Source organism: Danio rerio, chromosome 20 (assembly GCF_049306965.1).
Source record: "Danio rerio strain Tuebingen ecotype United States chromosome 20, GRCz12tu, whole genome shotgun sequence".
In the NCBI taxonomy this organism is placed as follows: domain Eukaryota; kingdom Metazoa; phylum Chordata; class Actinopteri; order Cypriniformes; family Danionidae; genus Danio; species Danio rerio.
This window is the reverse complement of record NC_133195.1, coordinates 25,505,872-25,531,863: the sequence shown is the minus strand read 5'-3', so window position 1 is coordinate 25,531,863 and position 25,992 is coordinate 25,505,872. Positions and strand designations below refer to the sequence as shown.

Below are 25,992 nucleotides of genomic sequence, written 5' to 3'. Positions count from 1 at the left end.
AGTTCAGTCTTCTGTGGCTGTAGGACCCACGGTCTGGTCTGTATAGACTCACTCCAGCCATTGAGTATGTTTACTGTAAACGTGTCACTGTGTTCACTGCAGCAAGACATATAGGACATAAAGACATTGTTGGAGTGGATTGATGCTTTTAAGTAGAACACTCTCCTCTATGAACTCTTTGTGCCTGCAGTATGTGTGTGTGTGTGTTTGCAGTTATATAATCGCTCCACAAAAACCATATTGGGGAAAGCCCAACACAAACAGTCGCAAATGTGTGTATTTGTGTAAAGTTATAATCTGCATTTGGTATAAATATTTATAAGGATAAATATGTTAATTTTGCCCAAGCAGCTGCAGTTTAAACTGCCTAAAGATATCCTTCTTGGTTCCCAAAAGTCTGTGGTTGCAACTAGTTGTTTTTAACTATGATTTTAGAAATCCCGATATAAAGCTTGATATCAAAACAAATCAAAAATAAAAGGGAACGAGTGCATGAGTCAGTCTCTTGTCTATCTTTGTGTTATGACCATTTACTGTCAGGTCAAATATATTTGGGTTCATATTTAGCCTGCTGGTTATTTGTTTTGATTTGCTTGTTTTCATTTTTTTTTCTCCCAAATGCGTGCTGTTTAGCCTCTTCTGTCTCTGCTCTTTTCTCTTGCTCTTTCGATCTTGACAGCTCGGTGGGAGATAAGGATAGAGGGATGCTGGCAGATTCGGATGTGAATGTTTGCTTTTCCGGAAGATGGAAAGGCATTTTAAATATAACATGCCTGAAGAAAATCAAGGTATCTAGAGAGGTAGAACAACTAGTAACCAAAATAAGTGTGCTTTAGTGAGAGTGAAATTGATTGTGCTGCTATTATAACACAAAACATTTAAACTTTTTGAAAGTGTTTACTTTTTATACCATTTTATATACAGATACCATTTCCCCCAAAACAGTCCATGCTATAAAAGACCTCTTCACATTTGCAAATTAAGAATTTGCTTCTTTAACATTTCAATTATACATTATATTTCCTGTAGTTTTTATACAGTAAATTACTAGCCGCAGTTCCCGAGTAAAAATACTGTATTTACATTTACAGCACCATTTATCTTGCTGTATATGTACCATGGTCCCTTGCCATACTGTGGGTTTCCTTTCAAGTTCTCACAGTTTTGCAGATTGTTTTTGTTCAATTTGACAGGCTCTTTTTTTTTTTTAACAGCGCATTGTGTTCTGCGTCCTGATTGGCTGTAGACCATTGTCAATCAATCTCCTCAGTGTCGTGTCTCCTGTACAGTACAGAATGCTTTCAGCTTGCCAAATTTACACAAATCTTTGATCGCTAGTAGTGTGACTCTGAAGTACTGTAATGTATGTTTGCAAGTTTTCTCCCCACAATGTCGACAAAACATTCTGCGTCATCAAAGGCACCCACGATAGCACCCAAAAGGCAGAGGAAGATGTTAACCATCACACAAATAGTCAGACTTCTGGACAAAAAAAAAGGTTGAAGCTATGCGAGTGTTTAAACTATAAAGAAAAGTGTGAATATGTTAATATCTATCTAAAAAAATAGGGTAGAGAGGGGTTTTACAGCCATAAAACATCTACGATAATTGTAAAATATAAAGCAGACTGCTTCGCGGATTTCACCTATTGCGGGCTATTTTTAGAATGTAACTCCCACAATTAACTAAAGACCACTGCATTTACAGAACTGTATGTATATCTTTTACTCTAAAATTGGCATTTATATATATATATATATATATATATATATATATATATATATATATATATATATATATATATATATATATATATATATATATAAAATTTTAATTACCTAATATTTTCAGCCATGTTTTAATGAACTAGCAATAATGTTGAAAACACAGAACTTTCAGTTCCTATATGTACTCTGCTTGTAAACTCGTAAACAAACAATTGTGATCGTTCATGAAATTAGCCAGATTAGCGAGTACCGATTAAGTCATGAAATGTGATTATTGGCCGAAACCAATCTCTGGCCGATCGATCAGAGCATCCCTAGTCTAAAAGGTACAGTAATTTTCACAATGTAACTCTAAAATACTTTAACATACTGCACAACTGTCCTGCAGTAAAATACAGTTCATATTACAGAAAAATACTGTGTAATTTACAAAAATCGTTAACAGTGTCCAGTGAACAATTGTTAAAAGATATTGTTGAAACTAGTGCACGGAAACTTATGTCCTGGGATGTTCAGTAGAAAAATGTATTTACTGTTATTTTCAGCAAGTAGTTTTACCACAGAAGAATGGAAGGATAGACGGGCGACGGACCAACCAATCAAAGACTGCATAACAAAATTCTAATAAAGTCACGCATGGCAATATAAAATTGGAATTACAACAAATACTTGTAGTTTTCAGTAAGAAATTGAGTTAAAAAGCTTAGATTAAGAGTGTGAATACCCCTTTCAAATATAAAGAATGCAATATATATTTAAATGTATCTCTACAATCAAATCCTTCCATTAACACTTGGCCTATAAGAAACTGCAGAGATCTAAAGCAGACGGTTCATGAGTAATGTGTGTGTGTGTGTACATGTAGCCACAGACGGTCGTTTGACCTTGTGCCAAAAGCAACAGTGCGGTGGTGCAAGTGGGTGTTGGCTGCGGTTTAGATGGTAATGGTGATCACAACACCAAATCCTGAGATGCAGCCAGGTGCTGGTGTGAGAACAGACGGCAGTCACACAAACACACACATACATACACATGTGCATATCCCCCACATTCTCCTCTCACGCAAACCCTTCTCTTTGAAATACAGATGGTGTGTGCGTAACAGCCTCCTGTTTTTACACTAATCTATACCAAAGGAGAGAACAGAAGATTTCATTTATAAACATGCAAACAAACAACTTAGATCCTCCTGAGTGTGTCCGCATGCTTTAAACAAACAACAGGGCAGAGAGAGGACAGTTGATTGAAGATGCTAGAAACAGCAGAGGACAAAAGGTGCAAGATGTGCTCATATGACTAAACCAAGCGCAGTCTGTTAAATGAATTAGTGTGTAAAATATGGCTTTGTACACTCCTAATGATATCAAATGAGATAGGTGAGGGAGGTTAGTCACGCTGAAATCACTCGGCTGCAGAACTGAACACCAAGACGTGCCTAATGGAGTTAGCTTTTAAAGGAGGTAAAAATCCTATGGTATTTTCCTAAAAGATAAACCATGAATTTGTGTGAATTACCATTTATTTGTCACCAATTTTCATTCTTTTTTTCTAGGGATGCACAATTTTTGCTCATCAAAAATTATTGTGTGATAATTCTTGGATGAAAGAGAAAAAGCGGAGTGGGTAGGCGAGTCTGGGACCAGCGCCCCCTGGCTGCAGGACCATATGGCTGTCATCTTTATAGGACTATCTCCACATCCTGTTGCGATGTTATGTTTAGGTATATGTGATTATATGCTTGTTGTTGAGGTTTTTTGTCCCAGATCTCACACTGCCCTACTTCAAGGACAGTCTTGAAGGGGCATTTTTCGCCTCCCTTTTCCCTAATGTATTTTTTTTCGTCTTTCTAAAAGTTACCTCTTTTCTGACCTGTTTTCCCCTGAAATGTGTGATGTTTGTGTAAAGTTAGAGGGGTCAATATTTCACAACATGTAAAAGTGTTTTACCATCATCATCATCCACACCTTTACATCTCCTTTATTGACTACACCAAAGCCTTCAACCTGGTCAGCAGAGACAGGCTTTTCAAAATCAAATCAAATCAAATCATTGATATGAAATCCTCCATGTAAGGTTGGCGATCATGCATATACATTTTAGCGGAATTTAAAACTCAAGATTTAGAAAAAGTGAATATGGTGGTAGGTACAAAACTTGCTTCAAGCCTTTCAGCATCAGCAGTGGCGTCAAACAAGGCTGAGTTTTATCTGGGAAGAGAACCACAGGGCACCCGATTCTGCGATTTAAAGATGTTGTGAAGAGAGACATGAAAGCCCTCAACATAAACACACAGTCCTGGGAAGACCACGCAGCAGACCGCCTGAAGTGGAGGTGCACCTTGACCAAACAGCTCAAAGTCAGGTGACAACATGATGTGTGCATCGGAGACAAAGTGAATTTGACGAAAGGTGCGAAACATGGACAGGCAGGGAGCCACCTATCGATGCGACTTCTGCAGCAAAGAATGCCTCTCCTGTATTGGCTTCTTCAGCCACCAATGACGCCATCTCAGACAATCAGTCATGCCTCAAGATAAGAATTAGGATAAAGCCTCCTTTCCACTGCACACGACAAACGACAAGTGACAGACCAGAAGTCATTCATTTACAATGGAGAGCAGTCCGGGAGCTGCGTGGAGCTCCGATCATCTCCGTATGCAGAAAATTCAAATCCGAATTGAGCTGCAGACCCGTTGAAATATTTGAACTCCTGCGACTAGACCGTATGCAACCGGCTGACCGGACGTGATGTATTTCAGTGTTGTTCAAGCAGGTCCATGTGTGCTAGATGAGAAATAGTAGTTTATTTGGTTATTTTTTAAATCCAAAAAAGTCTATATTTAAAAAAAAACAACATATCGATTCATAAATGTAAGTAATAAAGTAATAAAAATATATATTTTTATGTTGTCTCCACTTTCCCTCCAATATTCTTAACGGTCTACGAGTTTCTAGTATTCATTCATTTATTCAACATCAGAGAATATAGGCTCTTGCTTTTATTTCGGACACTGCGAGAACAGCTTCTCTCCCATGGTGCACATCAGAACTGAAAATTCTGTGCGACCGCCACAAGAAGGCGTAATCTGACAGTCGTGTCCAAATGTCGTGTGCAGTGGAAAGGCGACTTAACACTGACCGGTGAAGGCCTACAGCAGGGGTGTCAAACTCAGTTCCAAAAGGGCCGAAGCCCTGCACAGTTTAGTTCCAACCCTGCTCCAACACACTTACCTGTAGGTTTCAAACAAGCCTGAAGGACTCAATTAGTTTGATCAGGTGTGTTTAATTAGGGTTGGAACTAAACTGTGCAGAGCTGCGGCCCTTTTGGAACTGAGTTTGACACCTGTGGCCTACATCATTATCTTCATCATCATCAAAAACAGATAAAAATGCAAGTCAAAAAAGGCTATGCAGCGCTACTTCACACAGAAATGTTCAGGATGCTGGTTTCACACTCCCTCCAGTCATATTCTCTATGTGGTGTAAAGCAGCTTTCACATAGCATGAGGAAAGTGCAGCTCTGAGCTATGGAACCCATTTATTGTAATAGATGCCCTTGCTGCAAGCCCTAAAGCAGCAAAGCACCGTCAACTAGCTTGTGTGTGCCTGGGACATGTTGAAAGTTATATAATACATAATATCAATATACTGCACTGTAGATTTGCATATATACACATATGCTTATCTATGCATGTACTGCACATGCTCACTGGCAAGCAAAAGTCCACTCAAATAGTGTGCATTTTTTTAAATTTAAATATATATATATATTTTTAAAATTTTTTACTGTCAATAAAATGTGTTTTTTTATATTTGATAGTGTTTTTAAAATCAGTATAATTTAAGTTATTGAGTTTGATTTAAAAACTATTAATTGCTTTATAATATATAATAAAATAGTAAAGAAATATTACAAAGCATTTTCAGATTCAGTTTTTAGAAAAGTGCATCAAGAACTTTCGGTTTTAGCCCAATTGTTGTAAAAAATATTTTAACCATGATTAGATATATGTCTATAGATCGCATCCATATCTTTTTCATTTGTTTGCTTTCTTACCTTTTTGTAAGCTGCATAATATGTGAGTGGAAAAAAGAGTTAATATAGGTGGCAAATATATTTGTATCATAATTCATGTGTTTTGGTACAATGTAGCCATGTGTAACTTTCTCAATTTGGTGCACTTTGTTATATTATTTCACATAATAAGCATGTGTTCAGTCAGTAGGAGAAAAGTAGATGGTATTTTGTGCCTGTTTGAATGCATTTGACCTTTGAAGGACAAGTTCTAAATATTTCGACCTGGTATACGTATATTGTATTATTGAGTCATCCATTTATGACTAATGAAGATGCATTATAATAGCATGGGTAAATTTGGTCTTAATCTAACCTCTATATTTTTCCTTACAAGGGGTAAACTTGCATTCAGATCTACCTCCAGGAACCAAGTCCTGTCCTACATCTATTTCTGTTTATTAAAAATGAGTTTCAATTTCACAATAAGAAAGTCATTTTGACAAAATTTGGATGAAATGCATACCTGTATTTTACCAGTAAATGGGTGCAATCAACCACACACTAATGCAGCAAAAATAAATAAACAAATGAATGAAATGAAATACAGTCTTTATTATTTTGTAAACTAGTGAGAGTCTGTTATTGTCCACCAACTACAATCTTGTGACCATAATCCAGCCGTGGAAAAGGGCAGAGGCAACATTCTTGGAAACCAAACAATGAAGGATTCTGTGAAAAATCAAAAGTGGAAAAAGAAAAAAAAAATCAACAACACGTCACCACCTTATCCAAAAATGACTTTTAGACTTTCCACAGTACCAGATAAAAACAAATCTGGTGGATGGAATGTCAGAATTGTTATCAGCAGGAATATGAAACCACCCATAATTAAAATATGCCTAAATTCATTTAGCTTCGTAATACTGGTGTTCTTTATTTCTTTAATTTATGCCATTAATTTCATTTTATGCTTTGCAGATATAATAAATGTAAGACTGTGCCAATCTGTACATGTTGTTGACTAAACTCTTTATTTATTTCTGAAAGCATGTATGTAAAGAAATAATTAAAATATGAAATAATTTAAAATTAGAAATGATAAGAATCAAAATGTTAGACAACATGAAAACATGACAACATAACAATAAAGGCCCATTTAAATATTTAGTATTAATAAATACTCTTATATTTTCAGTGCATAGAGCAATAAAATTATTCTTATTAAATGCACAAATCGTGAATTGTCTACTTAAAGTCTATTAATTCCACATTTTTTGCACTTAAACAGAAAATAAAAGATATTTTCTTTGTCTATTAATATTTATTTCACAGATCCTCAGCATGCTAGTTCATTTAATTCTACAAGCAGTCTATTCAAATAGCACAATGGTGTATCATAAACCCTGTAATCAATGCCCATGGAATGAGTCTGACAAAAGAACATTCCTTTACTTCATTCCCCCAAGACAATAACATAACAATCTCATGAATGCAATAAGGGCTAATAACTACACTAAACAGACATCTCCCAGACAACTAAAAAACGCTCCGTCCTGGAAGGAATGCAGACACCTTAATAAACTTCCTTCTTTTCTCCATCAATGTCTTCATACAATCACACCAGCTACAGTCTCGAGATGCTTAAAGAGGAATTCAGTCTCTGCTACTATTAATAGCAATGCTTAATTTAGTAATCGTACTAAAAAGGTGATGTAGAGCAGGATATGCGTGAGTGCACTCATGTGTTCTGTATGTGAATCACTGAATCAAAGCGCTGTCTTCTTGGCACAGGAATAAAAGAGGAACATCTCTGTATAATGTTAATCCGTACAGGAATTCTGGCTTAGACCTGGGAATGTTGCTGCATTTTCTTTGGTATTCAAACACAGCATTATAAAAAAGTGAAAGAGAGCTTATAATGCAGCAGACACTGTAGAGAGTCAATGAATGTATGCTAAGGTTGACTTTTTAAATACTTTTAAAAAGTATATACACTCTCAGAAAAAAAGGTACAATGAGGGTACAATTTTGTTCCAAGAGGGAACAAAATATAAAATTGTACCTTTAAAGGTCCCATATTGGTCCTTAGGGTACAATTTTGTACCCAAATGGGCTATAAAGGTACAAATGTCCAGATTTAGGTTTGAAAGGTACATTTTTGTACCTTTTATAGCACATTTGGATACAAAATTGTACCGTAAAGGACCAATTTGGCACCTTTAAAGGTACAATTATATATTTTGTTTCCCTATAAGAACAAAATTGTACCCTCAGCTCATGATAAGATCAAGACACTATATAACACAAATTTAAATGTATTAATACTAATTAATAACATTAACATTATTAAAACAACATTAATACTAAAATACATAATTTAAAAATATAATAAATAAATAAATTGATTGAATTAAATATTTTAATAATGAATTTTTTTTCATGTATTTAAATTAAATTTTTTCTCAAAAATGTTAATAATTTAATTTATAATTGAATGTAATTTTAATCATTAAAACGTAAATACTGGTCTTTGCTTACTGTTTAACCCTTAAAGACCTAGAGGTATTTTGAGGGCACCTAATGGGCCTATATTATTATTTTTTTTTTAAAGCAGTTTTATTTTTATTTTAGCAGTCAGACTCAAGTGTCATATATTATTTTAAACAGGAGAACCTGAAGTTTCAATCTGTATCATTTAAAGGTCCAGTCTAAAACTTTTTTTCGTCCAAAAACATATGAACAGACAGAAAATATTCCAGAATTTTCCAGAAACGATTTTTAAAAAAAGTGGCATTTTCTAGTTATTATAAACAAAACCTTATGAAGTTTGTTTTTCTTTCTTTAGAAATACATATTATGATGTTTTATACTTCCACAATAAATTTTGTGTACATCCACCATTCCCTGAGCAAGTTATAGCAATTTATTTCAATGTTATTTCAAGGCGTTTTTCAATGGGGGGAAAAAATGCATTTATTTACTGACAATGTATTTGCCCAAAAGTTCTGGGAATGAACTAAACAGTAAAAAAATGTTACAAAATAACAGAACACTAAAGCAAATTTGACTTTTTTCCAAATAATATATTTTTAGTTACCATAAACAACACCACTTATAATAAACAAATATAAAATAAGAAAATAATAAATAATGCGTCAAAGTCCAAATAAACATGGTGCAAATCCTCAGTAAAAAATAGATATAAATATTTACTATACTATAAATAGTTACATAACTAAACTAGATTCAATATGGAACATCCTTAGGTTTTATGTGCCAGCATGGAAATGGTTGTCTGCGGATATGGATATGGTTCGCGTGCAATGCAGACAAACAGCCCAACCTTTATTTGCGTCCTTTGAAAACAACAAGAGCAGCACTTCGTCTTTGCTGTGTCACTGTTTTGTCATGTTTTTGTGCTGTTGTGCATGCAAAAGTACTTAGTATGAGAATTATTTCATGCAAAACTTTTTTTTAGCGTTTTATTTAGCCGCGCGTAAATGTGCAGCCTATCTCTCATTCCGTGTTGTTCAAATAGCTGATTGTTGGTTCACAAAGCGAAACCTATGCTTATTGGTTGAGATAGAGCGAGTTTGAACCAATCTGGGCATGGAGGAGGGACAATGCATCCATATATCATGTCTGGTTTGTCCGGAGAGACAAGTGACGAGCGTTCCTTTGTCAAATCAGCGTTGTCAAAATTTGATGAGGTAACCACACTGATTCCGGAGCCTCTGAAAGTCCGTGAATGTAATGTGATACAGCGATGGAAAGCTGAGACTCTCTTCTTTATGCCAATCTTTGAATTGTATGGATCGGATCAGCGGATCAAAAGTTATTAAACATTTAAGAGCAATACTTATTTTTAGCCGCGGGCGGCTGTCTCGGTCTTTAAGGGTTAAGACCCTATAGTTTATGGGATGTAGAATAAGAACCATGCAGAGTGACAGCATCTTCATACAGGTGGTGATGTTGCTGTCTCTTTAAGAATTTGGCTTGTTGAGACGTTATAGTAGTGTTTGTTACTGAGGCGGTCCGTCGAGTATGCTGGCTGTTTACACAGAACTTCGCACGCTTTTCAAAGAAAAGTCTATTTTGGAGTCCACACTTTTCAGGTAAGAATGTTTTAAAGATATTTTTAGTCTCATTTTTACATGTAAAGCCGTGTTCTGTTGATTTTGTCTGACTCTCGGGTCTCGGCTTTTCCCCGCTTTAAGTGCTCCGGGCTGGCCTGCAGGATGGAGTTTGCTAAGATGTCTGCAGCTTATTAAAGAAGTTAATACAATGTGATATCGAAGTCACCGAGGGACATAACGTTATAGACGGTGAGTACTGTATGCTGTTAGTTTTCTCGGTGTAAAAGTTCCCTTTATCGCCTACGTTACGTATTCGCGCCTTATATCTTACGTTAAGTTACTGCTTTATTAATAAGTGTTGCCACGGCGGAATATAATCGCAACCCAGATAGCAAAATACACTCGGGCCAGTTGCGGCGGCAGAAGCGAGCCGACGCTGCCGTATCCGTGCACCGGAATCGGGCCGTGAGTAATGTGCGGTGTGGCCCGGAGCTTGCGCGACTAAAGTCTTCATATACCTTGATATAAAACCTTTTGTTATTAATACTGGAAATTTGGAATTATCGATAATTTTTTATATTTTGAGGCCATTTTTCTAGCCACGGTTGACCGCTGAAATGTAACTTTAGACGATTATATAAGTTACACCGCCATTTTGTGAAGAAAAATCACAATTTTGTCACCGGCAAAGAGACTGATTATGTAAACGTGGCTAGTTACAAACGTGGCGTGTGTATGCTTGTACATATCTTCGTTTTAGTGTCTAAGTTACATTAATGTTGAGGAGTGTCCACAAACTCTCATGTCCAGAATTGTTGGTGCTTTACTATCGTTTAACGTTATACTTATGTTAATGTAGAATTATTAACATACCATGTTGTATAAATCAACGTTTTAAGTTATACTTTGTTCTTTAATGTAATAATTTGTCTCATCTGTTCTGAAACTGGTACCTTGAGCTATTTTACCTATTTTATTATTAATATCTCAAAATAAGTAAATAGTTATTGCTTTATCTTATTGCTTTCCAGAAGTTTTTGAAGTTTCCAATTGTCTTTCAGGACAAGATTGAACAACAGAATGCAGCCTAACAGCATCAGACCAATGAAGGCATGGCTCAGTTACAAGATGTAAGTATGTCTCATTATCTATACCATGGTTTTAATGGCTTACATACTATTTTAAATTTGTAGGTTTTTACTTGCAAACAACAATAAATGTACACCCACATGTTTAAAATTATTTTCTAGGTTTTTATCGAAAGATGAGAGATCAACTGAAGAATGCTATGGTCCTGACCAATGACTGTAAAAAATATGGACGACGCGACAGCCCTTTTTCCCATTGAACGCCTTGAGGGCAAAACGCCTGCTTGACAGGCACAAACTGTCGCAAAAGACTGCTGAAATTGGAGCCAGACATGCGCAGAAGGATTGTCTGATGGAGCCAGAGGAGGAGCCGCAAAAATGAGCAGAGTTGAGCTTCCAATCAAACGCTTTATGTAAAATCAACTACGCCCCCCGAACTTCTCAGCATGCGTTTGCTGTCATATCAACACAAATGGATGTAATAACGCTAACAAATATGAGGGTTTTTTATATTCAATCGCGCCAGCTCCAGGCCGCAGCGCATAACTTACTCGCGGCGTCGCGGGCTGATTCCGGCTCGCATGCGGCAGCGCCTGCTCGCTCGGCCGCCGCATCTGGCTCGATTGACTCGGGCTGGAATTGGGTAGTGAGTCCAGGCATTCGGAGTAGGTCCAGCAGAGGTAACATTAGTCAGTCTGAGCTCTAAGAGATAAGTCTCCGGCAGGCGAGAATCTAGCCGGAACTGTGTTTTGCTATCTGGGTGGCTAGGCGTGTATCAGCAAACTAATAAAGCCCTAAAAAAGCCCTGAACTTAGCGAATAAACAGTGTTCCACCAGGATCATGTATGTCAGAAACTATAGTTTACTGCTGAACTCATTTTGTCATAGTAAAATATCACAGAAATCGAATAATAACATTTCAGTCTACTTCAGTCTCCTGCCGAAGCTTAGACGCCGCGCTTTGAGAAACTGTCAATCACAGCTGTCAATCACGATGACACGCCCAGCATTAAATTACTGCTAAAAACAAACTGTTTACAAAAATGAAGATCTGCACCTATTTCAGCACAATAACCAGTGCCTTAATCAACCAGAACTATCTTTCGGGACATTTTATTGCAAGTGTAATATTTTTTTTTATTTGGGCTCAAGTCTCCTTCATTAACACGGAGGAGGCGGGCTTTATGACTTGTACTGCAGCCAGCCCCCAGGGGGCGATCTAACGGCCGAAACCTTCACTCAAACGTAGGCTTGCGGCACACTTGGTCCTGACTCTAAGGTACTCTTTCTAAACTTTCTCCACTTGATTAATATTATAAAATTCTAGCTTTGTATGGATTCCTTCATATTTGTTTGTATGCCACATCTTATGTTCCATCTTATGTTTACAGCAGCACTTCTCATGTTGCCAGCCTTGTTAAACGAGACACTTCAACATTTTGTTGTGCTCCGGTGCGTATGTTGTTTTTTTGTTTAGTATATGCTGTGATAAATGCATTTTATAATGCTTGATATTCTTTATATTAGGATGACGCAGTGGGTAGTGCTGTCACCTTACAGCAAGAAGGTTGCTGGTTCGAGCCTCGGCTGGGTCAGTTGGCATTTGTGTGAGGAGTTTGCATATTCTCCCAGTGTTCGTGAAGGTTTCCTCCAAGTGCTCCGGTTTCCCCACAAGTATAAAGACATGTGCTATAGCTGAATTTGGTAAGCTTATTTGTCTGTAGTGTATAAATGTGTGTGTGAATAAGTGTGTCTGGATGTTTCGTAATACTGGGTTGCAGCTAGAAGGGCATCTGCTGCATAAAACATATGCTGGATAAGTTGGTGGTTCATTCCACTGTGGCAACCCCAGATTAATAAAGGGACTAAGCCAAAAAGAAATTGAATGAATGAATGAAATTTATATTAGTCTTTTAATCTGTGATACTTTTTTTTAATCATTAAATATTAATTATTTTACTTTCTATGCATGTTGATTTTCTCTTCATCAGTGATAGAGTGACTGATATTAATGTAATTATTGCTTTGTCATTTACAGTGAACCATCTTCACCACATCCAACAGTTCAAGTACACGAGGAGGCCACCGACTGGATAACTGTGTTAACAAGACGAGTCACAGCAGTCTTCAGAGTTGATGGGATTGTGATTGGCCGGGCTAATGATGTGGACGAATATACATTTTTGACATATCCATCTTATTAGAAGAACACCTTGATGTTTCTGCAGTGGAATGTTTTGAATGAACGGTGGACGGTGACAAGCCTCGATCTACTCCAGTTACCAGAGTGATCAACCTTGTTTTTTGTTTCTTTACATGCTCTTGGGATAATCACAATCATCAAGTTAATCCAGCACACTGCTATCATTCATGCATAAAGCAAATTTTTAAATAACTTGTGGTCCTAATGACTATCAAAGAACATTTTCCAGATATGAGTGCTTGACATGTCATGTTTATCAAAAGCATAAACACATATTGTGTTACAACAAATTACAACTCCACTTGAGGAGTAATCTACTGATGTTGAGGAAGAGGCTACTGATGTATTTGGTTTTCTGCACTGTTTAAGCAATTTATAGAGAAAGTTTGCCTTCATTCTGAAATTCAGAGAAAAAGTTGATGACAAATTATTTATTATGACCGAGTATTCTGACTAAAGACAAATACTTAGGACTTTATAAAGTGCAGTACTTGATGTACCCTGTGTAATGTGTTCATAAATCTTAAACAGTATTCTTGTGGTCTTTGTATTAAGTGTAGATTATTTAGTTTTTATTTGTTATCTAAATTGTTCTTTTTACTGTTTACATGTCTGCTTTATACTTGCTGTGTAATTTTATTTCTTAACACATTCAGTTGTGAGTTGTAATTAAATATTTCTACATTAATAAATAAAAATGGACATCTGTGAACCAAAATATTTTATTTATTTATTTGTGCATGCAGTCACCAAAGGATCAAAATGCCTGGGTCAGTACCCTGAAAATACTACGTAATATAAAAAGGTACATTTTTGTACCTTCAGTGTCTAGGGTACAAAATTGTCCCTTAAAGGGTACAAATGTAGAAGGTACAATTTTGTACCTTTAAATAGAGGTACAAATTTGTACCCTTAAGGGTACCACCCCAGTGACGGGCCATTTGTACCCTAAAAGGTACAATTTTGTACCTTTTTTTCTGAGAGTGTATATATATATATACTAACAGGCCATATTAGCAATATTGATATTATTTAATTTAAAGGGACAATTCATCTTAGCCAGCATCAGGACGTGGATGCACTGGGGTGCTGTTATTTTTTATTTTATTTTTTTTTTACATTTCAGTGTTTACTAATAGATTAGATCACATTATTTAGCAACTGTTACTATTTCAGTTTGGGAAGATCATTTAGAAAGTGCCTCTGACGGTGAGGGAAGGAAGGTCACCGATATAGTCTCATAAAACCTTTAACAGAAATCTTATTTTGCATGCTATCTTCATCAAATTTGAAATATAAAGTCATGAGACACTTGGTTTTCAATGTATATTTTTTTCTAGGCAATTACATTAATGTTTCCCTGTGTTTGTATATGGATAAATATTGAATACAGTACATTTTTTTCTTTCTCATTACTTCATAATGTTTAACTTTTCATATTTTTTTTACAATTAAACCTTCTAGATGGGCCATAGTAAAGTCCAAAGTGTCTTCTTTTCAATGATACCTAATTTATGCTTGTAGCACTGGGGTCAGGAACTGTTAGTATTTAAAGTTAGGTAGGTGTAAATCCTTAAAAGGGAGTAGTGGCTCTAATTTACACACCTTTTACTTGTTTCAAACCTTTATGAGATATTTAAAAAAAATGCTGGAAACCTGTAACCAATGACTTCTATTAGTTTTTCCTGCTATATGGAAGTCAGTGATCACAGGTTTTCAGCTTTCTGCAAAATATCTTCTTTAGTGTTTAATGAAAAAAAGAAACCCAAAGGTTTGAAATCACTCAAGGGTGGGTAACTTTTCTCTTTTTTTGGGTAAACTTATTCTTTAATATTGGTTCTTACACATTGCTAGTACCAGTTTTTTATTACAGAACTGCCTTAAAGTGACCCTCAAGTGATTTTAAACTTTAAGAGCTTTTTTTTCTGATGAACATGATAAGACATTTTGAAGAATGTAAGAATCTGATAATATGGAAAATATGGAAGACGAAGACTACAGGTTTCCAACATTCTTCTAAATATCTTTTGTGTCTAATATAAGAAAGAACTCAAACTCAAACGTTTTGTTTTGGTGAACTGTGTCTTTGATTTAACTCCTCTTTTTAAGGTATCATTATTTTCGGCATGGATGCTGGAACATTTGAACATTTCTCAGAGATTGAATGTCTGTACTGACATTTAGTAATGATACCGGCAAAATTCACTCCAAAATGACTAAAACTAAAGGTAATCTGCTGGTCAAAATGAAGTTAAATTATGGCCCTACTTACTGTATTTAAAAAATGTTGGACTGTTTCAAAGCAAATTTGGGGCAATTATTGAACAAACCCAATTGTTTACCTAACAAATGGTTTTGTTATGTTTATCCACTCACTGGACACTTTTTTTTTAGGTACACTTGTCCAACTGCTTGTTTACACAAATTTCTAATTAGCCAATCACATGGCAGCAACTCAATGCATTTGGGTGTGTAGACATGGTCAAAAAAATCTAATGCAATTCAAACCAAGCATTAAGATGATTTTAGCGATTTAAGTGACTTTGAACTTGGCATGGTTGTTGGTGCCAGACAGGCTGGTCTGAGTATTTCAGAAACTGCAGAAAGTTTTACGTAAAGCCATCTCTAGGGTTTACAGAGAATGGTCTGAAAAGAGAAAACATCCAGTGAGCAGCAGTTCTGTGGGGGCAAATGCCTTGTTGATGTCAGAGGTCAGAGGAGAATGGCCAGACTGGTTCCAGCTGATAGAAAGGCAACAATGACTCAAATAACCACTCATTACAACCTAGGTATGCAGAAGAGCATCTCTGAACACACAACACGCCCAACCTTGAGTCGGAAGGGCTACAGCAGCAGAAGACCACACCAGGTGCCACTCCTATCAGCTAATCACAGGAAACTGAGGTTACCATTGGCACAGGCTCACCAAAATTGGACAATAGAAGATTGGAAAAACCTTGCCTGGTCTGATGAGTCTCGATTTCTGCTGCGATATTCAGAAGGTAGGGTCAGAATTTGGCGTCAGCAAGATAAATCCTGGATCCATCCTGCTTTGTATCAATGGTTCAGGCTGCTGCTGGTGGTGTAATTGTGTGGGGGATATTTTCTTGGCACACTTTGGGCCCATTAGTACCAACTGAGCATTGTGTCAACACCACAGCCTACCTATATTGTTGCTGACCATGTCCATCCCTTTAGGACCACAGTGTGCCCATGATGGCTACTTCCTGCAGGATAATGCGCCATGTCATAAAGCACGAATCATCTCAGACTGGTTTCTTGAACATGACAATGAGTTCACTGTACTCAAATGGCCTCTACAGTCACCAGATCTCAATCAATTGAGCACTTTTGGGATGTGGTGGAACGGGAGATTCGCATCATGAATGTGCAGCTGACAAGTCTGCTATCATGTAAATATGGACCAAAATCTTTGAGGAATATTTGCAGTATCATGTTGAATCTACACCAGGAAGGATTAAGGCAGTTCTGAAGGAAAAAGAGGGTCCAACCCGGTACTACTAAAGTGTACCTAATAAAGTGGCCAGTGAGTGTATATGAGCGTATGTTATATTTGATTCAGATTTGGTTTGAAACAACAAAGTATTTTTAGAGTGCAAGATGCATATATGTTGATCTCATCACAACTGAACAAAAATGACTATATAAGTCAATGGATTTATTTGAGTTAATTGAGACTTTGTGGTCTAAAACGCAAGTTTGGTTTAGGTATTAGGCAGAAAATATGAATAATAGGAATAATAATAAATAGGAATAATAATAATACAAAAAAAGTACAATTTTCTCTTACCAGAGTGATTTTTAACAAAGATTCACGGATATTCACTTTTAGTGAATGTTTGCAGCTATCAAAACTGATGAATGACCAGCTGTAAATGTGAATGTGTATCCCTCATCTGACTGCATTCTAATCAACCAAATATTATATTTATACCAGTGGAAACAGGGCCTATGTCAATTCTGAGAAGTGTTTGCAAGAAAAACTACATAAAATCATATTTTATATCCTATTTCCTTTAAAGAATATCACAATATTTCCACAGTATATACCCCAAATAGCAATGCACATTAGTGACAGTGCCTAAAAATGATCAATATGTAATTTAATAGAGTTAACAATCTGTTGAGAGCCATTGCTATGGGAATTAAGGATATGAGAGCTTAAAATATTTACAATCTTAAGCAAAAAAATTCCGCAATTGTTCGTTAATCCCCTTATCAAGATCCAGCAGAAAACACAAGACTAAACTAAGCCTGGCTCAGGCAATTGTTTAAATGACAGAAAAATGCCACACATTCCCATTCTAACGACAGACTGATGCTGAGTCTTACTTCCACTCTCTCAGCACAGCATTCTTGCAACTCTAATCTCTAACAGAACATTATATAACTCGGTAATGCTATTCAGATACACACGCATCTGTTTAAGCAAGAAGATACTGATGTACAAACTGTGTACGAGGGAGAAAGACAAAAGTTATGAGATTGAAAAATATATTATGAAAGTAAAAATAAGAATAATGGCGTCTAATCGACAAAAGATGGTGCACAACGACAAAAAAATCCTCCTCGGAGATCCTAGAGAGATACTCCAGTGCAAGCACTCTAGAAATCATTATAGGGCAACAGATGCCCAGAATAAGGTCAATGACATTCCGTAAGATTGGCAGCGACCTTACATTATTCAACCAGCCCTGTCAGCAGTTTGAGGAGTCTTCAACACCTCCAAATAATCAACAGCAGTGCTGGCTCACATTCAGCATTCCAGAGACGGCAAACAATATTCTAGCATTCCAAACTTTACACTTCACCATCACCAAGGGTCCTGTTTTACTAAAGTTTTTCCACAGTTTCTCCCTGGAGGTGTTCAATAAGTGGGTAGCAGGACCAAATCTCAAGCCTCGGGGACTGAGGGAAATTATCCAAAAATAGTTTATTGGTCAAGTAGATGAGTACTATGACCTGGTGAGTCCCAAAGTCATGATAAACATAAAATGTGTCATTAAATTCATTAACATTGAGGATATGAGGTAATATAAAGTTAATAGAAATGTAACATATTGGCTATTGTGAACATTACATGCAGACTAAGTGCTTGGGGGGTAACGACATTCAGATCAGCAATCACGTGTGATACAGTACTCCCTTTTAGTAAACAAGATGCTGATATTTAGTAACTGGTATGTTCTGTATTCCAACCTGATATGTTTACAAGTTAACATGTTTTTTTTTCTCATGTTTCATGAAGAAACATAAAGTTGTTGTAATTTTCAGAGTATTCAGATTTGTTTTAACCCCCAGATTTCAGATTTCAAACAGCTGTATCTTGGCCAAATATTGTGGAATCATAGCAAACCATGCATCAGTAGATATGTTTTCATCCAAAGATGCAAATTAAATTTATGCGCAAAACCGGAATATTGCATAAAAGATGTGTGAATAAAGCAGCTATTTTATCCAATGAGTCTAAGAGAACAAAATCGTCACTTACTGATCAACTGGCGCCAAATACCAACAGTAAAAATTTAATTTGCTGCGGTAGGGGAAGCTGCATCAATCTTTTCTTTATTTAATAAATTACCCTAACATTTGTCTTGAAAATAAATTACCTTAGAAGACGATGCCAACATGCAATGAACAGGTGGTGGCATTTAAAGGCATCAGACACCGAGCACAGATACTCTTGATTCTGGAGGTAATTAATAATATACAATAATAACACTAATGCCAAATGACTCCTTACAATGACCAAAACAACATTTTCAGATATTTTACAATGCACTCAGCCTGCTGATTTGTCCATTCACACACATTTTTATCATCACTAGATCTCTTATAACAAAATCACATGCTCTTTTTAATGGCTATAATGGAACTTGTTTAGCAGAAGTCTTTCCATCATAGTTTACAAAAGCTTATCCTACTTAGTTATGTGCATTTTTTAAAACTTATGCAGATCATGGTGTTTCCATCAACTCTTTCTTTATGTGCAAATCCAAAATGCACATAAAAATACAGTAGGTGGATAAAACATAGCTATTGAAAATATTATTTGTTCTGCTTTCGATTTCTAAAGATTGACACCTATGACAGGTTTTGTGGTCCAGGGTCATAAATGGGTTGAGTAAATGTTTCAATGACTCAGAATGAATCAGGTAGTTTGAATCAGTTGAACTGGATCAAAGACTTGAAGCCAACTAATGTTGTATCAGTCTTAAAATACAACCAGTGAAATGACAGATCACTTTGTGGAAAGTGTTAAATACCAGCATTCACTGCTGGTTTGTTTTATTATGTTGGCTTTAAATTATTATTATAATATCTTAATTATTATTAGAGTACATTTATGGATATGCTAGATTGCATACAGTGAGGATGACACATTTTATCAAGAGTACAGTACATAACTACAACATGCGCAGCCCAATATGCATAAACATAACAACCAGGTTATTATTTTACAATGATAAAATAAATGGAGATGGAACAAAAACAACACACTAGCAACCAGCATATATATATATATATATATATATATATATATATATATATATATATATATATATATATATATATATATAGCTGTGAAATATGGCTGTATATTGGCACTTAAGAGAGGAAAGTGCCTTAAGGCTGGTTTATACTTCTGTGTCGAGTGATCAGTGTGATCCATGGTGCCTGCCTTGCGCTTTGAAGTACATTTATACTTCTGCTTGCTGTTTGTGTTGCTCTGGAATAACACTTCCCAAACGTTACATGACAGTGAAGTTTTTATGTTACATGTCATGTTTCTTCTCTGGTGTTTGGTTTTTCTGAATGCTACCCTAAATGAACAAGTAGCTATAACTCGCTCCTTCTGAGGTGGAAACCGGCAGAAATGCAACTACATTATTCATACGGTAAGGACAAAACAAATCTTTCCCCATGGAGCTACTTCACGGGACTCCACACTTGTAAACACTGGCTCCAACGGGTTTGCGTGGCTCTCTGTCCCACCCACACGGGTCACAGCTACCAAGCTGACCAATCACAGAGCTTGCGCTATGTGTCGTTGCGACGTGTAGTTACATTTTTTTAAAGGTGCGTGTCAGCATCGGCGTCAGCCACGGTGAGGGCTATGCGACCTCGTGAAGGCTGCGTACACATCATACACATGCGGTTGATGCAGGAGTATAAATCAGTCGTTAGTGTCCCACCAATGACATTATACAGCTATATGGCACTGCTACGAGTGTGATATTGGGTTTATACAACAGTTCGACAACACAATCATGTATATAAAAAAAGGAAATCAAACACTGAGTCTAAAAATCTTTTCGTATGAGGAACTACTTACTTCTGCCATTGCTTCACATCTGCAGCTGACGTCAGACCAGCAGAAACCATTACTAATTCACCAACGTCACTTTAGAGCTAGTTTTTGAATGATTTTCTAGCATAATGTCTAAAGTAACGACAAAATGGGTAATTTAACTAACATTTTAAGATTATAAGGCTGAATAGCATGAAATGCCATCAGTCTAGAGATATTTTCCAGTATTTCTCTGTTGCAATCGAGAGATCAAAATATTTAACCCCGAAAAAGTCAAAGCAACGCAATCACTACCAGATTAATGTTTTGTTTGCGATAAGGAAAAACGCTAAACACTTGTGGGCATTTCTTCTTTCTTTTTACTGAACTAGTCTGCAGTAACGAAAACAGGAGGCTCATTAGAAACAAACAGATGGCCAACCAAAAAGTAACTCAGGGGTATACAAAGAGTGGCCAACACACTCAATACACTACAATACACTCAATACACACTCAATACACTACAATTACTATGGTATGCAATAAATAGAGCACTAAAACAAACAAAAGAGAGAGACTTTTTATTGAATCACCAATTTTAGAATGTTTTGATCAGTTTTGATTTGTGCTGTCGAAAATATAAATATTTAAAATAGGCACATATCCTTAGAAATAAACTGCATAGTTGCAATCTTACAACTACATTCTCGCCTAAAAAAGCCTCAAAAGTACATTATGTTGTCCAACAGCAGCAATATTTGTTAAACCGTAGTGAGTTTATTAATCTGCTGTCACTATTTGGGCGGAGTAATACTCAAAGGAGGCTAAACGAGTGCTGTGATTTGCAGCACATTGCACGGCTATCAGCCAATCAGATTCGAGAACCAGACAGAACTGTTGGATATTGTTGCCAATATAACGCATAAAAATTAATTTAGTGACCTACCTATAGTATACAAGTATAAAGTAGATGAGGATAAGGTGATAGTTTGTTTAAATCTAGGCTATAAAGTCTGGGCAAGTTTAACATTCTTGACATCATCTGTTGGTCTACAGTCATCTGTATTGTCGTCAATGGGTCGAGCTCCAGGAGGCTGCAGCGGCACCAGCATCTGTTCAATCACCCGACTGGCTTGAAGGAAAATTAATTACAGCCTGCCTGGCACCCATGGTTCCAACTCCACTGACCTTATCTGGCCATCCACCTTGTTATAGTCAAGACCATACAGCTCAAGATTATAAGTGAGATCTAGACACCAGCCAAAAACAAAACACAAGCCAGCTCTCAAAGCAACAACACCAGTTGAGTTCAAGGCTTTGAAACTGGTTTGTTTCTTTACGCTCATTTGAATGTTTACATATACAACGGAACCAATGATTGGGATGTAGTTATAGCATCTGAAACTTAAAACATATTAAAATATTCAAGTATTAGACTATTATGCCCCAAATTACTTAATAAAAATACAATAATTATAAAATTAACGGAGTGAAATATTATTATTATTAAAAACACATTACCTAACTGTACATAATTCTTAGCAATTACGAAATAACAGTGTTTATTTGAACTAGAGCATCTATTGCAACATTAATAATGCATTTACAGCCACATTTGATCAATTTAATGCACACTAAACAAAAGTTGTATATAAAATACACGCATACTAGACTAATAAGAGGCCAGAGTTGAGTGAAACTGAAGGACAAGGTCAAGACCCAAGATACTTTGTATACATCTGAAAGGTCTCGAGATGCAGAACAAAGGATAAAGGCAGGAAATAAATGCTGATCTCTGAAGCTGAACGGTTATCCAGGAAACAGGAGAAATCCGGCAGGAACACTTCAACCCTCTTTACTTCTGCTACTCTAATCCTTTAAACCATAACCACTTCGCCCCAATGTGGGACTCATAATAATCCTTTTAAACCATGGCTGGATGAGAGAGAAAGAGAGAAAATAAGGAGAGAGAACAAAAAACACAGAAGAGGAAGAAGAGCAGGAGTTACAGTGTGTGACCTATCACTTGGGCGTACGTGTGTGTATAAAATATCAAGTCATGTAGAAAGGAAGTTTCAGTAGGAAAAATTAAGATCAAAGGCTCTGGACATGTAAGAGTTTGTATATTAATGGATTACTTTCAGCTTTTTTTGTTCAAATCCCACATCTGAAGTATTAACCTGATTAAAAAAGAAGCAAGGAGTAAAGCAATATACTGTATTAGTGCAGATATGTGTACTAGTAAGCAGATTGGCCTTCCTCAAGTAGGCTCTTTCAGATGAGTTCATGTAAACATGCAGATATGATCACAAAGACCTGTCTACATGCTTATTTACCATGTACATAGTCACTGTATAGAAAATAGAGCTTAAGTACACACACAAGCAGTTGAAGCTGATGTACATTTTAATATATGTGCCCTTCTAAGTGCACTTGTTTTGAAATGGTGAATAAAAAACAGGCTATAGTCCAGTGTAATTCCTCTTTTTTTCACTTCATAAGTTACTGTATGAAGAATAAAAACATTTATTTATAATTGTTTAAAAGTAGTTTACTAATGTAGTAGTTTGCTAATGCATAAAAAGCATACTTTAAAAGCTTTAGAAAAATACGTTTGCACATGTATGCATAGTATAAAACATAAGTTGCATCACATGTGCTAAAACAGCAGTATACTTTAGACAATATGCACATTAAGTATATACTATAATTCTTGCTCTTCTGAATTTAGGTCAAGATGTAGGATGGTTCCGATCACACAGTGGTCTTACATAAGAAAAACACACACAGATGGCCTGAATAAGTCTGAACTTTTTTTTATGAAGACTGAACCCAGAAACATCCTTGTGCCCATAAATACTATAAGATGTCCGAGTACAAGCCTGTCATAACAATAAACCTGCAAACAATTATACGAGCCAATCGGAATAAGTACTTTAGGCAGTTTGACCTACATTGTGCTCTGCACAAGACTACATCAAGTGGTGCAATAACAAAGAATACTAATTTAGCTTTGGTGCATCGCCAAACAGACATTCTTACCTCTTGTCAAACACAATAAGGTTTAAACTTAAGAGACATTCCGGTTTGAGAGCCAAATCTGGTGAGAACTAAAGTGTTGACAATGTACAACTGTGCTTGACTGAAACGACTGCCATTTCCAAAGGCAATTTTCTTGGTGTTCTACATAAAATGGTTTGGATTAGGAAACATTTTTGCCTGATGGGTCTCGAGATCTTAGAACCCCAAACTTTGGAACATCTAAAGAAAACGTTTTTGTAAAAAAATTTGTGTTTTATTTAACAAAGTTATATAACAAAGTGTCAACAGTGCCATTGGTGCTTGTCTAATTTTGCTTTGATGCATCACAGTAGCAATATACAGCATCTTAAGTCACAATTTAAAATAGAGGACAGCCAATTTTTTCATTATATAACTGGTATTGTTGAACACTGTAAGACTCTAAACTTTCTTCATGTTCAGAATATAGCAAATAATTTTAGTACCATAACATATTAAATGGACATGATGAACTGTAAACTAATGGTTTGCTGGGATGCAACCTTACGTTGGTTTAGATTTTTTATTTTATTTTAAAAACCTTTCAAGATTTTAAGCTGACTATTTTTGGAACATGATCCACCACTTTTTTGACATCTGATGAAAAGTGTGGAGACAAGTTTGTAAAAGTGTGTTGTGGTCAAAATTACAAGATGGTGGCCAGTATAGAAAACCAGCATCAATACAGTACACAAACTGCTAAAACTGTGCTGAAATTTGTTGCTTTAAGCATGATTCAAGAAATAAGATGACATAACCATTGTTGGGGAAGGTTACATTAGAATAAAATGCATTACAATATAGAGTTACTCCCCAAAAAAGTAACTAGTTGTGTTACTTAGTTACTTTTTATGGTGTTATGTTACTTTTGAGTTACTTTTTCTGACCTGGCTGAGGTTTGATCTTATTCAGAACTTGCAGTTTTTTTTCTTTTCTTTTTCTTTTTTTTTTTTTAATAGAGGAGGTCTGCAATCAACAACAGACTGTATAACCTTCATTTACCTTAAAAAACATATAAAAAAAAAACTAATGCAGAATAATTTTATCTTCAGAGAACTTCCTGACACCAAAGCTATGCATACATGCCATACATACAGATTAATGAAATTTGAAGCAATAGGTTTGTTAGTTTTGTACTTTTTGTCTTATTAAAAAGTAAAATCACTGTCTATTCAGATAATCCTCTTTTTTATTTTCTTCCATGTGTTTAAAATAGTAATAATATTTGATGAATTTCCATCACTGAAATGTAAGGCTTTGCAGTCTCTCATTGCATGCAGGATTCAAAGTGACTACGTTCATTTTAATTCAGCAGTTTATGTTTTAAAAGTGAGTTGACTAAACTGAAAACTATAGCTTGCAATACTTTTTTAAAGAAGTAATCCAAATATTATTACTTATTTTTTAAAAGTAATGTGTTACTTTACCTGTTACTTAGAAAAGTATTATTATTACGTAACTTGCGTTACTTTGATGCATTACCCCCAACACTGGACATAACATTGTTTTTAGGACAAATGTTTCAAATGTGAAAGTGAAAATTGGATCTGATCTGATGTGATCTAAAGTATCCCAGAGTAGGTCAGATTGATGTTTGTACTCGTTGCACACTGACCATATGGTTCCATTGACTGTCTTAACTCCCAAGAAAAAGAAAACTAACACAACCAATGCCTACGCACATTCAGTTCCTGGCTCCCAATTACACACAATCTCTCTGTCTTGAAAGCAAACACACACCAAACAACCAGTCTAATTGGTTGCAATGCGCTATTAGATTGCCTTGGCTGCTGGTTCTCTATGGTCTTCACTTGCTTTGTTTCCTTCAGAGTTGCGTGTGATGTGAATATTTGATTTCAGCAGTTGTATTATTTCAAGGTTAATGCTTTTGATAGGAAGTATAGATTAAGACCAAGGCAGCATGCTGTATTTTTAGCGCTGAGGTTCAATTATGGTAGCTCACGCTATGGTGCTCCTGGATATACAGTACACACACACTTAAACTAGGCTTCCATCTCTGCCCCTGCAGTGTGAGTAAAGTAGAAAGTATGAGCTCTGAAACAATCCATCTCACTGTTCTCATCAAATGAAGACACGGAGCATGCGCTATCAGCCCACTCTAACTTGGAGGCTGTATGTGGTCAAAATCTAGCAGAGCATTATACAGAGACAATGACATTAGTAAGGGTTTTATAGGGCACAAATTGCATTTATGTCGCTATGTTCAAAAAGCTAGAGTGAACAATTGTGAAGATAATTTGTTCCAGTAAACGCATGAACTTATAAAATGTCAACTCTAAATAGCTATGGAGTATGACAAATGCCAAAATACAAATGTATTTGCTTTGGACTGTGCTAAGAGATAAAATAAAAAGCTAATTAGTGTTAATAAGTTAACTTTAATAAAATGAGCTGAAAATGAATAAAAAATATAAATATCAGATAAAATAATAATTTAAAAAATTGTTAAAATATTTAAGTATAAAAAATAAACACAGACCATAAAACA

At 35.9% G+C, this 25,992-nt stretch overlaps 1 protein-coding gene and 2 long non-coding RNA genes across 6 annotated transcripts in view; 2 read left to right on the top strand and 1 right to left on the bottom strand.

The window, feature by feature from the left end:
• Positions 1–25,992, bottom strand: part of scfd2 (sec1 family domain containing 2) — a 271,851-nt gene that overhangs the window by 90,301 nt on the left and 155,558 nt on the right.
• LOC137488644 (uncharacterized) lies at positions 9,746–10,935 on the top strand. The gene is made up of 3 exons (XR_011007770.2): positions 9,746–9,859; positions 9,962–10,069; positions 10,882–10,935. It is a non-coding gene; the product is annotated as an uncharacterized lncRNA (long non-coding RNA).
• LOC141379565 (uncharacterized) lies at positions 12,293–13,825 on the top strand. Its single transcript, XR_012396422.1, has 3 exons — positions 12,293–12,360; positions 12,436–12,612; positions 12,947–13,825. It is a non-coding gene; the product is annotated as an uncharacterized lncRNA (long non-coding RNA).